The following is a 13,354-nucleotide window of genomic DNA, read 5'->3' as shown; positions in this document are numbered from 1 at the left end:
TAGATCCAGAACGTCCAGTTTTAGTACATTGACTTATGCGTAACATCCATTGGTGGTCCATATTACGTTCGGCAATGGATATCCACATTCTGAACTTGAGTGGACGGTCCATTGTATGTCCATATTACGTTCAGAAGTGAATATCCGTTTTCTGGACTTCAGTGGATGGTCCATTGGATGTCAATATTTAATCCACGAATGAAGCGTCCACGGACCTACATGATCTGGATAAAAAAGGGACGTATGGAAAACAACATTCAATTGTTAGTGACGGCGCATGCGCAGATCCTTGCACAGTGCACACTCAGCCGGTTTGAATTGAGTGGTTGATTAGAAGCGTAGAAATTTCAGTAATATTAATACTTTTAGTTCTATGTTGGAGTGAAGAAGGAAGAGAGAATAGGAACTGCGAAAAAGGTAAGATATGATGAGTGATTTGTTTATATAGATTTATTCCGGTGCACCATTTATTATACAACTGAAAGTTTTTGTGTATGTGGACAAAAGTAACTCATTATCAATTATAAATCAATTCTTAATTAAGAAGGAACAATTCAGGACGTGGATAACTTCACTATTACGTCGACATGCCATTTCAAATCTTATATTCGGGTGTATTATAATAGGCTGGGGTAACGTAGATGAGCACATGGGAATTGGTAATATATATATCAGTGAATTCAGATGGTGAAGAGTGAATTAAAACACCCTCATATAAGATACTAGTGAGGTTCGTTCCTTCTGTACCAAAGCTCAGGACTCAATTCGATATTACTCGAGAAGACGGTTCTACCAAATTTTGACAGATTTCTTACATTCCCAGGTTAGATTAGAGTTTTGTATTTCTTTTAGCCCAGCATGCACAAAATGAGGAGCTCCATTACTACTTGCAGATTGACTTCAGGAGGGCTCTGTGTGGGTTAACTACTGTATCGCCGGACCAATTTTAGAAAATTTACCAGATAAATTGGAGAGTTTCTTTTAGTTCATGAGTAAAAGTAAGTTGAGGGTGATAGTTACCAAAATACTTGTCGTTAGTTATTTTTGATATTGTAAGCTATACTATATATATGGGGAGTAGAAGGGACTATTTGGCGGTATATTTGTTATGATTGTTGGGAAAGACAGTGCGTAAATGACAAGGTTGTGTCATATCGTGATTGAGTTTTATGAAGTTATACAAAAATGAGTGTCAGTTGTCGAAATTGTGTGAAAGGCATGGTCTACTAAACAGGCAAAAAGTTTATTGTGACTAGTGTAAACTAATTGAAGCTACAGAAAAGAATAGGACCATTTAATCAAACCTAATCGAGTATAATCTAATTTAGTACATTTTGGTACTTTCTTGGATTGTATGTAGTACCTCCCCCAAAGCTGTGCAACACATAAGGCGTGCATTTTATGAAATGAACTGTTTGATGAAATTGTTTTTCCACCATCCTCGTTTATGCGTATACTCATCGCCGCTAACGCGCCTGCTCCCTACGGACACTGTTTCTGCTCTCCTGTTTTGACTCGGTTAGATGGCATTCGTGCTTTTTACTGGCCACGAAGCACAAATTAGTCAGTGTTTTATGGACTAGCTTTTATGCCATACGTTCACATCGTATTTCGAACAATAATCATTATCAAGTGAGCCAGGGCCAATATCTAGTATTTTGGGTGAGAAACTAAATAATATTCCTTTTCTTATTTTCGTATTCTGGCAATACAGCAGTAATACCATAAGTATAAATACATTGCGGATGTGAGCTTCTCCGTAGCTAAGCAGTTGTCGTGCGAGACCCGAGTTCCATTATCGGCGAGAGCTCAGGTGGTTCGGATTTCACGTTAATCAGTAAGTTTACGTCTTATATAGCCTTACTGATGAACGGGACGTTAAACTCAACAGCAACGACATTGCGGATACCGGTTCTGAAAGACTGGCCTGAACCTAATAAAAAAAATTACGGGTGTGTGGCATAAAGCCTACAGTGCATGATGATGTACCAACTTGTGTTAGGTGACCAATAAAAAGCACGAATGCTATATTCCCGAATCAAGGCTGGGGCGCGGTAGGGAGGGCGTACGTCCGTAGGGAGCGGACGTCTCAGCTACGAGAGTTCATTCATTCATTCATTTATTTCGTCTTTTTAGTCATACATATTGCACGATTACGTGCGTATGAATAAGACTCGTCAAGGGTACAAATATATAAAACACGTAGTAATGACAAATACATACCTATTGAAATAAACTACTATGCTACATCTACGATATAAAAGCATTACATAACAATATATTTCCAAAACTATCAATAGACAATTGAATTAAACTACTATGCTACCCAAAACTATCAATAGACAAATTAACTTACATATCTAAAAATTCGTTTACAGAATAAAAACAGTGCTGCAACAGATAAGTTTTCATTAACCTCTTGAACTCTCCTTTTTGTTCTGTCCTTCGAATATTCTGAGGTAGTTTATTGTACAATATAGAACCCATAAACATTGGATTCCTTTCATATAACTTAGTGAAGTGCTGTTTGCTGGGGATTTTTATCCTTGCGCCTGGTATCATATTTATGTGTTGATGGTGTGTTAAATAAGTCAATGTTGTTTCTGACGAAGAGCAGCAGTCGAAACATGTAAAGAGAGGGTAACGGCAAAATTTTAAATTTCTTAAATATTGGCCTACATGGGTCGTTTATTTTGGCCCATCTATAGTTCTTAAAAGCCTTTTTTGAATTACAAACAACATATTACTTTTTCGAGAATTTCCCCAGAAGATTATGCCATATGTAAGTAAAGACTGAAATTGCCCGAAAGGAGAGGTTGTGATTTAGCCAAAGTCCCAAAAATTTGGTTGACTTTGAGTACATGATTTTATGATTATTTAGCATTATATCAATTTCTACGCACTGTTTATTTTGAATGGGGTGGAAATTTAGAGCTGTAGATTTGTCTGTGTTTAATTTTAGTTTGTTTTGGGCAAACCAGTTTTCTAAACTACGAGTTGTCTCGTCAATTTTATCGCAGACAATATCATAGTTTGTACCTGTTATTGTTAGGCTTGTGTCATCTGCGTACATAGTTGTATTTGCTAATGATACGTCATGTGGCAAATCATTTACGTATAACAAAAATAATATGGGTCCTAGTATCGAACCCTGAGGGACGCCGGTAAAGATGCTTCTAAATTGAGATTTATAAGTTGCTGATTCAGCTGTGTCTCACGAAAAAGATATTTCAACAGCTTGGGTGCGATTTTGCAAATATGATTTTATCCATGAGTTAACGACTCCTCTTGGACCGTAACTGTTAAGTTTTTGGATAAGAATGTTATGAGGGACAGAATCAAAAGCTTTGGATAAAGCTAGAAACAATCCTACACATTTTTTGCCTTTGTCGAGGGTCTCCGTAACCTCATTGATATAATTATAGATATCAATTTCAGTTGATTTGCATTTTTGAAACCCAAACTGTGAAGGTGAAATTACATTATGCTTAGATAGGAATGGTATAATTTGGTTGAGAAAGGCTTTCTCTATAATTTTTGGAAAAGAAGACAACAAGGAAATTGGTGTGTAATTTTCGATTTTTTTATTGTCCCCCTTCTTATATAGCGGTTTAACTTTGGCATATTTTAATTTCTCAGGAAAGGTACCTGTCTGAAAGAACATATTGATGAGGTAGGACAATGGTTCCGAGATGTGAATGCTGCATTTTTTGATGATGGCAATTGGTATTTCATCCAGACCAGAAGACCACTTTGACTTCAATGACATTATTATGTTATGTACCTCTCTTGCTGAGGTGGGGCGTAAAAACATGGTACCGATAGTTGTGTTTATCTTGCAAATGTTTGGGTGCGATTTATCATTAGGACCGTGGTGGTTATGTAAACCTGTGTAATAATTATTGAAGGCGTTTACAATACGGTCTGGTATGTAACATTGCTCCCATTAACATCCAACTCAGTAATTTCATTTTTCGTTTTGATGCTATGTTTTAACTCTATGTTTACTACCTTCCACATAGCTGCCTGTTTGTTTTTACAATTGTCTATATAATTTGAGTAATGTGATTTCTTGGCAAATTTAAGCAACTTTTTATAAACGGTTTTGTAGCGTTGATAATATTCCTGCATTTCTGGAGATAAATTCCCCTTTTTTTTTCGCCATATTAAGAGACCTTAGTGTTTTGCTTGATGTTTTAATACCGGTGGTTACCCATGTTTTTTATTACATGTCGATGTAGGAACAGAGTAAATTTTTTTGGGACACGCTTCGTTGAAGTAATTTGCAAAGATATTGTGAAAGCTATCCCACGCTTGATTCATGTTATTAGCCGTATATACCTGTTCCCAAGTTTCGTTGAATAAACGACAGTTTAGATGTTGTATGCTCGAGTCATTAAAGTTTCTTTTCGTTAATAATGTAGTACCGCGTTTATGAACTGTACCATTAGTAATCTCGTTACCTTTTAACATTACTGTAAAAATCTGCGCCTCATGGTCTGAGAACCCACTGTTTAGTACTTGAACATTGCAGGCAAGACGATCGGTATTGTGTAAATTTTGATCTATTGCATTGTTTTTGTTTTTAGATAACCTGGTTCGCACTCTGACTGCTGCAGTTAAGTTGCAACAGAATCTCGAGCTGGCCATTTATTTTGGGTTCTAAAAAGTCAATATTAATGTCACCTACTATGGCAACTTGCTTACCCGTTTTAATATAAGATTCAAGGATAATTTCTAATTTTTTCAAGAAAATATTAATGTCGCCGTCTGGGGTTCTATATACACCCAAAATAATTAACTTCATATACGGTATTTCTACTACACATGATTCAAAATTCTTTTCTATATTTAGATAATTAAATTTAGTTATGACTTTATTTTCTAAACCTGTTTTGACATACGCTAAACGAGGATAGTGGAGAAACACATATACACATAAAATACTTCCACTATCACTCGAGTTCATTTTAATATGGTGTGCACTAACAGTAATTACTCATATTCACACTTTCATTCCTTCACGAAATGTGTTTCCCATCATATTTTACCCATAAATTTTCTATTTGGTGGAATCGTTTGCTTGGATGAACTCCTCAACTCACATAGCGAGCGATAGCGGATAAAGGCGGGTTGTTAGAGCCCCGTAGGGCACATTACTTTCTTGTTTTATTACAACTGAATGGGAGACGAGTCAGTGTTCTGCACCCCTGCCGCTTGAATATGTTGATGCTATATGAAATGTTCTGGGAAGGATCTAGATAACTGTTCCATTATTATGTGCATTTACATCAGGTTAGGTTAGGCCTAGTTTGTTTCAGAGTATAATGAGAGTTCTTGGACATTATACACTTCTAGTTATCGCTTGAAAGCTCTTCTCGCATCATTTCTCGTCTGCTCATAGGAATGGGGTGAACATGTATTCGCCAAGCAGTGCTTAGTCTCTACCGAAGTTGCATACAGCACAACCCAGTAATGTGTATCGTTAGATTTAAATAAGGAGAAGAAAAGTAAAAAAGAAATAATTTAAAGATGAACCCTCCCTCTCTCCCCAATCGACAATAGCACAAGTTCCTTGAGTCCACCTCTTTTCCTTCTTTTACCTTTCTTCTCTTCACCTGCTTCCCCTTCCCCCTTCTAATCACTTATGTTCCGTCGTTTCGTAAATGAATGAAAATTATATTTTTGAGTTTTACGTCCCACGGTTATACCTGTTACGCTAAATGAGATGGTGGTGATGATGAGAAATGAATTAAATGGTGGAATGAAGAAAGTGGGAGGAAATGGGAGAACCCCGAGGAAACCCACGCACATGGTGTTTGTCCACCACAAAGTTCACTTGGCGGGAACAGGGTTTGAACCCGGGGCCATATGCACCAGAGGTGAACGCTCTACCACAGCCATCGTTTCGTAAAGTGAGAATTCTTCAAGTCAACTGAAGGCATTATTTTATAGTGAAGATACGCTTTCACAATACGATATACTAAAAACTTTTAGATGCAGTGTTTATCTAAACATATCTGCAGATAGTGTAATATAAGTACTGAAAATACTGCCCAATAAAAACTGAAGATGCTGGATCATAGACACTCAGATGAAAGTAGTCGCCAAATTGTGTATTTCTATGTACTTGTTTTTTATTTTATTTGTTTATTTTTATTTATTTATTTTTTCCCCTGAGTTATTTTTTCTCTGTTCTGCCTGCAACGCTCCCGCATTTCAATACTTCAGTGTGTAACTTATCGTTACAATGATTAGAGAGAGAGAGAGAGAGAAACTCATTTCATACCCTCCCCTTCTCCGTATAGATTTTTTTATCGTGTATTTAAGTATCAGCGCTTTGCCAAGAAACAGAAATGTCAGTTAATAAATAAACGTAAATGGTCTATAGCATCATTTTTTGGGGGGATCATAATAGTAAAGTTTATTATTTACAGTATCCTTTATATTTATTAAGTTGAAATAATTACTAGCAAATGCTAGCAGTGATATTTTTTTCTTCGTCACATCTGCCACAGGTGGATAGAATATTTGTGATTGGTTAAAGATTTTAGCTCTCAGATTTCTAGAAGCTGGGAGTAGGAGATGTAGAAGCGTCTTTTCTTCGAAAATCGGGGTTGGATTAACACGTACAATGTAACTATAGAAATTTTCAGTTTTAAAGTTTCGGCGTAAAAGGTATATCGACCAGATGAGGTTGAGTGGAAATTAGTCGCAATTCGGTGTGTAAGTGAAGACGAATAGTGTAATGACATCTATGCGTATTGATATCTTGCGAAACTTCATAAATACGTCCACGTATTATTTAGTAACGTTATTATACCATATATTTACAATATTTCCAATAACGAGGAAGATTTAGTAAGGAAAAAGTAATACAGGTTAACACATCCTATGTTTTTTTTTCATTATTTCGGTATTTTCCAGTTTTTTTGTTGTACTAAATTTTCATTCGAATTAAGTACTTTCTTCCTACTTTGTTTTCGTGTGAGAGGAAATTTTCATCTCCTTGTATACTTCATGGCGTTTGTCATGGTTCCTTTGGGGCAGAGCGGTGTGATGTGGAGGGACATGTGTGTGAGCTCACAGTAAGAAAGTTTAACGTTATTTTCCATCACCGATGGACTTGTGCTGATAACTCTCCGATTTAATTTTAAGCTTTCCTCCGGACATGTATTTTATTCCTATTTACTTAGTACACCTTTTGATTAGAGTAATTTCTATTATTTAAATTTTCTTAAACTGGATTTTTTAAAATTTTCCTTTCTATTGTCTTTGCTTTTTAAACAACTTTTGGTGGTAACGAAGTTTGTTTGTTATATAGAATTTGCTTGTAAATTCCAATTCTGAAGGTCGTCTAGCGGAGACGAAATAACTAAGACGCAGTTTCTTTTGGGGAACTTTCTAACGGTGGTCCTCCTTCGTATCTCTGCTTGGTCACAGACTTATAGTTGGTTTGAGGATAGTATAATCGGTCTGTATTGAGAGGACCATACGTTTCTGGGGTCTATGTCTAATTGTTTCGGTTTAAGTCAACAAATGGTTGTAAGTTTTGTAAGTCCATAGCATACCATCTCCAGAATTAAATGGCATTTGCAGTACTGTCCTAGTAGAAATGCAATGTTAGGTTCATACGTGTAGCATGTTACCAGAGATACGCGTCTGAAATATAAAAAAATGTCAAAAATATTGCATCATCAATTTGGTTTTAGTCTTAATATTTAAAGATTTGGTTTTAGTCTTAATATTTAAAGGCTAAATTGTAATCTATAATGGACGTAGATAAAATTGTAATTGATTTCATAATTTCTTCTAAGACAGTTAATGAATTCTTTATCCAGGATAATACGGAAATAAAATTTACTTGAAAGAAAACGGTCGGGTTGAAAATGGGCTGTAGTGTAATAATTTGACGTGCATTGACTCAAATATATTTATCTCCTATATTTTTTAAAAAAGTACAATTTTTATGTTGCACATTTAATGTGCGATAAATATATTTTCGTAGTAAATGGGCTCAATGTTAGATAGATAACATTTTTGAAGTCGATTACAAATATCTACCTTATAACATTTTTCCTTTCAATTACACATAATATATTATGTCTTGCTCTAAATTAATGTTAGAGGAAGCGCCGTAACTTAGATTTTTTTTGGGGGGAAAGCATTAATATTTGAGCCCCCTCCAAAAGATTGTTTTGGATTCCCCACAAAATTCGAAAATAGATCTTGTCTTTCCATCTTTCTCTTACTCTTTGTGGGCCCTCCAGCTCTCTGCAGGGCCCATTCCGTACATGAAAAATTAACTAAAGGGATAATATTTACAAATGTCAAAGCCATAAGAATAAAGATTTCTGGGGCACTTAATAATATAGGTATTTTTTACTGAAGTGGGTCCACGACACAGTTTTGTTTTTTCTACCTGTTGTGTGCTGTTTTGTGTATGTAATGTAGTGAACCTGTATGATGCTTCATTTATAATTACATGTATTACAGTATATGGAATAAAAAAATGTCTTAAAGTAGGCCCCTTCGGACGGCGGGAAGCTTCCCTGGAGGGACAGTTGCCCTCCCTGTCCCCACAAGTTACGGCCCTGGTTAGAGAAAAACAGGCATCATTACGTTAATTGCTGCAAAATTCTTTAGTTGCTGTTTTTACATTTTCTGGTTATAACTAGTTTAGATCTCATAGATTTACAGATGTTAGAATGTCAAAATAATACACACAGACTCAAGTATAACACTTATTCTTCTTTCCACAGAATCCGTAGAAAAAGCTTGCGGGACAGTTACAGAGAAAAAGTGGAGACGATAATTCAGAAGCCGCTGCGACGAACGATGGAGAGACAGGAGGGAAGAGAACAAAGGTTAGTTACGATTTATTGAGCAAGTATAATTTTCAGTTATAAAATTCAACAAATTTCCAAAGTAGTAAAATGATATTACGGTTGTTTTAATGGATTGCGTAGAACATAAGGCAGACGAACAAGATAACGTACAGAATAGAAACTGAAGTTTAATGTACTCTGGCAACAAACTCTACGATACCAAGAAGCTGTGTTGTATTGAAGTAATAGTATACTTGCTTACAGTTACCCGTTTAATATAATTTTTTAAAAATATCAGTGTGTTTACTCAGTGTTTAACAAAACTTTTGAAAAGAAAAATGATAGTTTCACCGAACAGCTTGATATTCATTTGTATTCATGCTACATAAGTATTAGATTAAGATACGAAACTATAAATAAATACATAGAAATGTTTAAACCTTTTAGGATTTCCATTTTTTGAGTTAACCTGAGACTTTCACTCAAACAACTACTGCTTCCTTAATATCTGTCGTAGGATCAAGGTTCATACCTTGTTTCTTAAGGATAGAGGATACTTTCCAATGGTATCATTCGCTTGTCCGTATTACACACTAGAAACGAAAAAAAAAAACTGGGAGATTTTTTGGACAAAAGAAATCGAAATTTTTGTGCTCTTCTGGCCCGGGCCTGGGTACAGTCATGGTTCAAATGTCATTTTCTTCAGTATAACGAGCTCTTTCTAACAGTACCACTACATGTCCGTATCGTGCACATCAACCGGAACAATGGAGACAATCGGAAATTTTTCAGAAAAACTCACCGCTTCGGACCCCTCCGAAAAACACTTGAGCCCCTCGTACCCGACCCTGGTTTCACATGGGGATCTCAAAAAGAATGAGAAATACCTAATGGTGCACGCAATCAGTATGCAAAGTTTCAATCTGATATCTTGAAAATTAAAGGCGTAAAAAAATTTCTGAAATTTGTTTTATGAAAAATTTCACGAACCTCCGTCCCCACTTGGCGTCACCAAGTTCACCATCCGGTTTCAAAACGCATCTGGGGTGTTCTTTGGTCCATCCTAGACTTGACCAATAATAAAAAAAAAAACGGTTTAAATATTTGTTATAGAACCTAAATAAGCGATCAAATACGATACTACGCCGTGGTAACAGAAGTTACCATAAAGCCTAAAAGGGTTAAGCTTTGGAAACAGAACGCCACTGTTGAGCTTCACACTGCCGCCACCTGTATATGTATTATTTCGGAAAGGTGGGGATATATTCGTACTTACAGTATATATTTTTTTCCGATATTTTAGAAAATCGGAAAACCTTTAACATTCTTCGATCTTACAATGGAATGAGAAAGCCTGTTTCTTAGATGGAACGACTTTTGGGAGTTAATCTTGAAATTTGAGATTCATTGTATTGTGCTTGAACAGAATAAAGTATGAAAAGGAAATACATTTTGTGGACCAAGGCTGCAAGAAAAAAGGTAGATTTTCAGAAAATTGAAACTGCCGCTAATAATACATTTTGTAATTTGTATTGATTAATTTATTTTTAGTTTAACGTCCGTTTCAGCAGCGAGGCTATATGAGACGTGGACCTACTGATTAACGTGGAATCCGAACCACGTGGGCTCCCGCCGGGAATCGAACCCGGGTCTCCCACGACAAAGGCGCGTATGCTAACCGCTTAGTCACGGAGGAGCTCATTTTTGTAATTTTAATTCAATTTGGAATTTGTAATTGTAACTTTGTATACCTTTGAGTCCCGTTTGTATAGTTTAAAGGCAAAACGTCCCAAGTTGAATCCGTCATGTAATTTTTACTCTTTAAAGTTAAACATAAAGAACCTTACTTAACAGCAACCTCATAATCTGATTTTAATTTTGATCGTTGTGATGTTGATTATACCTAGAATTAATTTTCCCATTTTCTTAATTTCAGAAAAAAGAAAAATGGAGCGCACGAAGAAAGAGTCTCATGATATATCAGTGAGAACGTTAAAATTCACTTGCTTTTAAAAAATATTTATTTTAGTAACAATATTACGCGTTTATAATACATTTCATAATCAAGAATAACAAATGTATACGAAACTTTAATATCATTGAGATGCGAAAGAAAATCGTATTACAATCTTATTCAATATATTAAAAAGACAAATATTGTGGAGCAGTATATGTAATTAGAGGTAATCCAATAAAGTATATTGTTATGTTATTCGTTTCCTTCTATGTTACGCCTTTGTTATTTTTTAATGTATATAAGTTCAATAATTTGTAACGTTCTCGGCCATTAATGGATGGCATGTTTTGATTGAAGTTAATGTTTCTCCTATGAGTATGATAATATGCAAAAAAGAGGGGATAGTGTTAAAAAGTTTTGGTCATCATTTGTTTCAATATGAGAAGTGAAGCGTAGCTGTCTTGCTTGTTCTCAATACTAAGGAAAAGGGAGAACTGATATTTCCAAATGAATTTGAAACTTTAGAGTGAATCGAGGGAGGTTTCGGTTTGTGATATCTTTCTATGCTTCTACAAAGAGTGGAAGAGGATGCAGGTTTGAAGCTTTTTTAATTAACAAATTGTATTAACTGAAGCGTATGGGCCGAATACTTTACTTTGTTAATTATATTTTGAGTTCTCATTTTCGGGAGATAAGGATGCATTATTGTAAGGAAGGATTAATTCATGTAAAATTGGAACTAGATTTGCTATTGATACCGAATCTTCAAATAGTTTAACCTTTCAGTAGATAAAAATCGAAAACCAATTCGACAGATTCATTCTGCTACATATGTGGGAAAGTGATTTTCAAGGGACAAAGTAGGCCATTGTCACCGTTCCTGAAGACAGCCTACCATCTGTACTTCGGGTGTAAAATCGGCGACCAGGATCGCGTTTGGGCTCCGAAACAAAGTTGTAACTCGTGTGCGCGTACTCTCACAGGATGGTTTAAAGGTACACATAGATCGATGCCGATCGCCGTACCTATGGTTTGGTGGGATCCCCGTCACTGTTACTTCTGCCTGACTAATATAAAAGGTTTCTCAAAAAACATGAAGCATAAAATACAGTATCCTAACTTGGATTCCGCGAGGAGACCTGTGAAACATGATGTTGGTCTGCCTGTACTCGTACCACCAGACTCATACATCCTGTGCAGTGTTTCATCCGATGAAGAACCTGCTACTTGTGAGGATGTTGCACAATCTTCGAGTATACAGTCAGATCCCAATTACGCTCCACTGCCTGACGCTAATGAGCCACATGTGATAAGTCACGAAGAACTGAATGATCTGATCAGAGATGTAAACCTTCCCAAGTCTAAGGCCCTGTTGCTTGCATCACGACTTCAACAATGGAATCTACTAAACCAAGATGTGAATATATCGATGTATAGGAAAAGAGATGTGAGCCTAGTTCCTAATTTTACAAAGGATGGTGATTTGGTGTATTGCAGTGACATTCCATCGCTTATGGGACACCTGAAGTTGAACTACAACACTGAAGATTGGAGGCTATTCGTAGATTCCCCTAGAATAAGTCCCAAGGCAGTGTTAATACACAATGGCAATGAAAAGTTTGCCATCCTTATTGCTCATGCTGTACATATGAAAGAAACACATGAGAACATGCGAAACCTGTTGCAGAAAATAAATTACGAACAGTTCCAGTGGTCTGTATGTGCTGACCTTAAGGTTATTGCCATCCTCGCCGGTTTACAAGGATGTTACACAAAGCACTGCTGCTTCTTGTGTCATTGGGATAGTCGAGCCAAAGATCAGTACACCATCACAAAATGGCCGCCAAGAAAGCAACTGGTCCCAGGGGAGACGAACGTGGCTAATGAACGTCTTATGGATCCGGAGAAAATATTCTTACCACCCCTTCATATGAAATTAGGGCTCATGAAGGTCTTCGTCAAGGCCCTGAACCGGGATGGTGAAGCATTTAATCATCTCAAAAAAATATTCCCAAGACTCAGCGAGACCAAGGTGAAAGGTGTTTTTACGGGACCTCAAATCAGAGACGTTTATAAGGATACTACATTTTCTTCTGAGCTTAATGAAGTGGAAAGTGAGGGTTGGGAGGCCTTTAGAGAAGTGTGCTGTAACTTTCTAGGGAATCATAAGTCACCTAATTACAAAGACATTGTGGGCAGGTTAATTACTTCATTTCGTAACATGGGATGTAATATGTCCCTTACACTTCCTCTATTGCCACATGGACTTATGTCCTGAAATGTACAGCTTGGGGAGGTCTCTGACGGACACGGGGAAAGGTTTCACCAGCAAATAGCTACCATGGAGAGGCGCTACATTGGTAAATGGAGTCTGAATATGTTGGCAGACTTCTGTTGGAATGTGACACGCGAAACACCCTGTAGTAATTACAAGAGGAGTAGGAAAACCAAGTGACACGTACGTGTTAAACTTTAACATTTTATACAATTTTGTCTGCATATTTTATATTGATACTTAAATTATAACGTGAAAATTATTATGGGTGGAGAATAGCATCTTTGGGCGGAT

The 13,354-nt window shown here is 36.4% G+C and overlaps 1 long non-coding RNA gene across 1 annotated transcript; it reads left to right on the top strand.

Moving 5' to 3' along the window:
• Positions 1 to 280: 280 nt before the first annotated feature.
• On the top strand, positions 281 to 11,040 carry LOC145681408 (uncharacterized). The gene is made up of 3 exons (XR_014130777.1): positions 281 to 417; positions 8,763 to 8,867; positions 10,765 to 11,040. It is a non-coding gene; the product is annotated as an uncharacterized LOC145681408 (long non-coding RNA).
• The last annotated feature ends 2,314 nt before the right edge of the window (positions 11,041 to 13,354 follow it).

Source organism: Thermobia domestica, chromosome 3, assembly GCF_964235325.1.
Source record: "Thermobia domestica chromosome 3, izTheDome1.hap1.1, whole genome shotgun sequence".
In the NCBI taxonomy this organism is placed as follows: domain Eukaryota; kingdom Metazoa; phylum Arthropoda; class Insecta; order Zygentoma; family Lepismatidae; genus Thermobia; species Thermobia domestica.
This window is presented reverse-complemented; position numbering and strand designations above follow the sequence as displayed.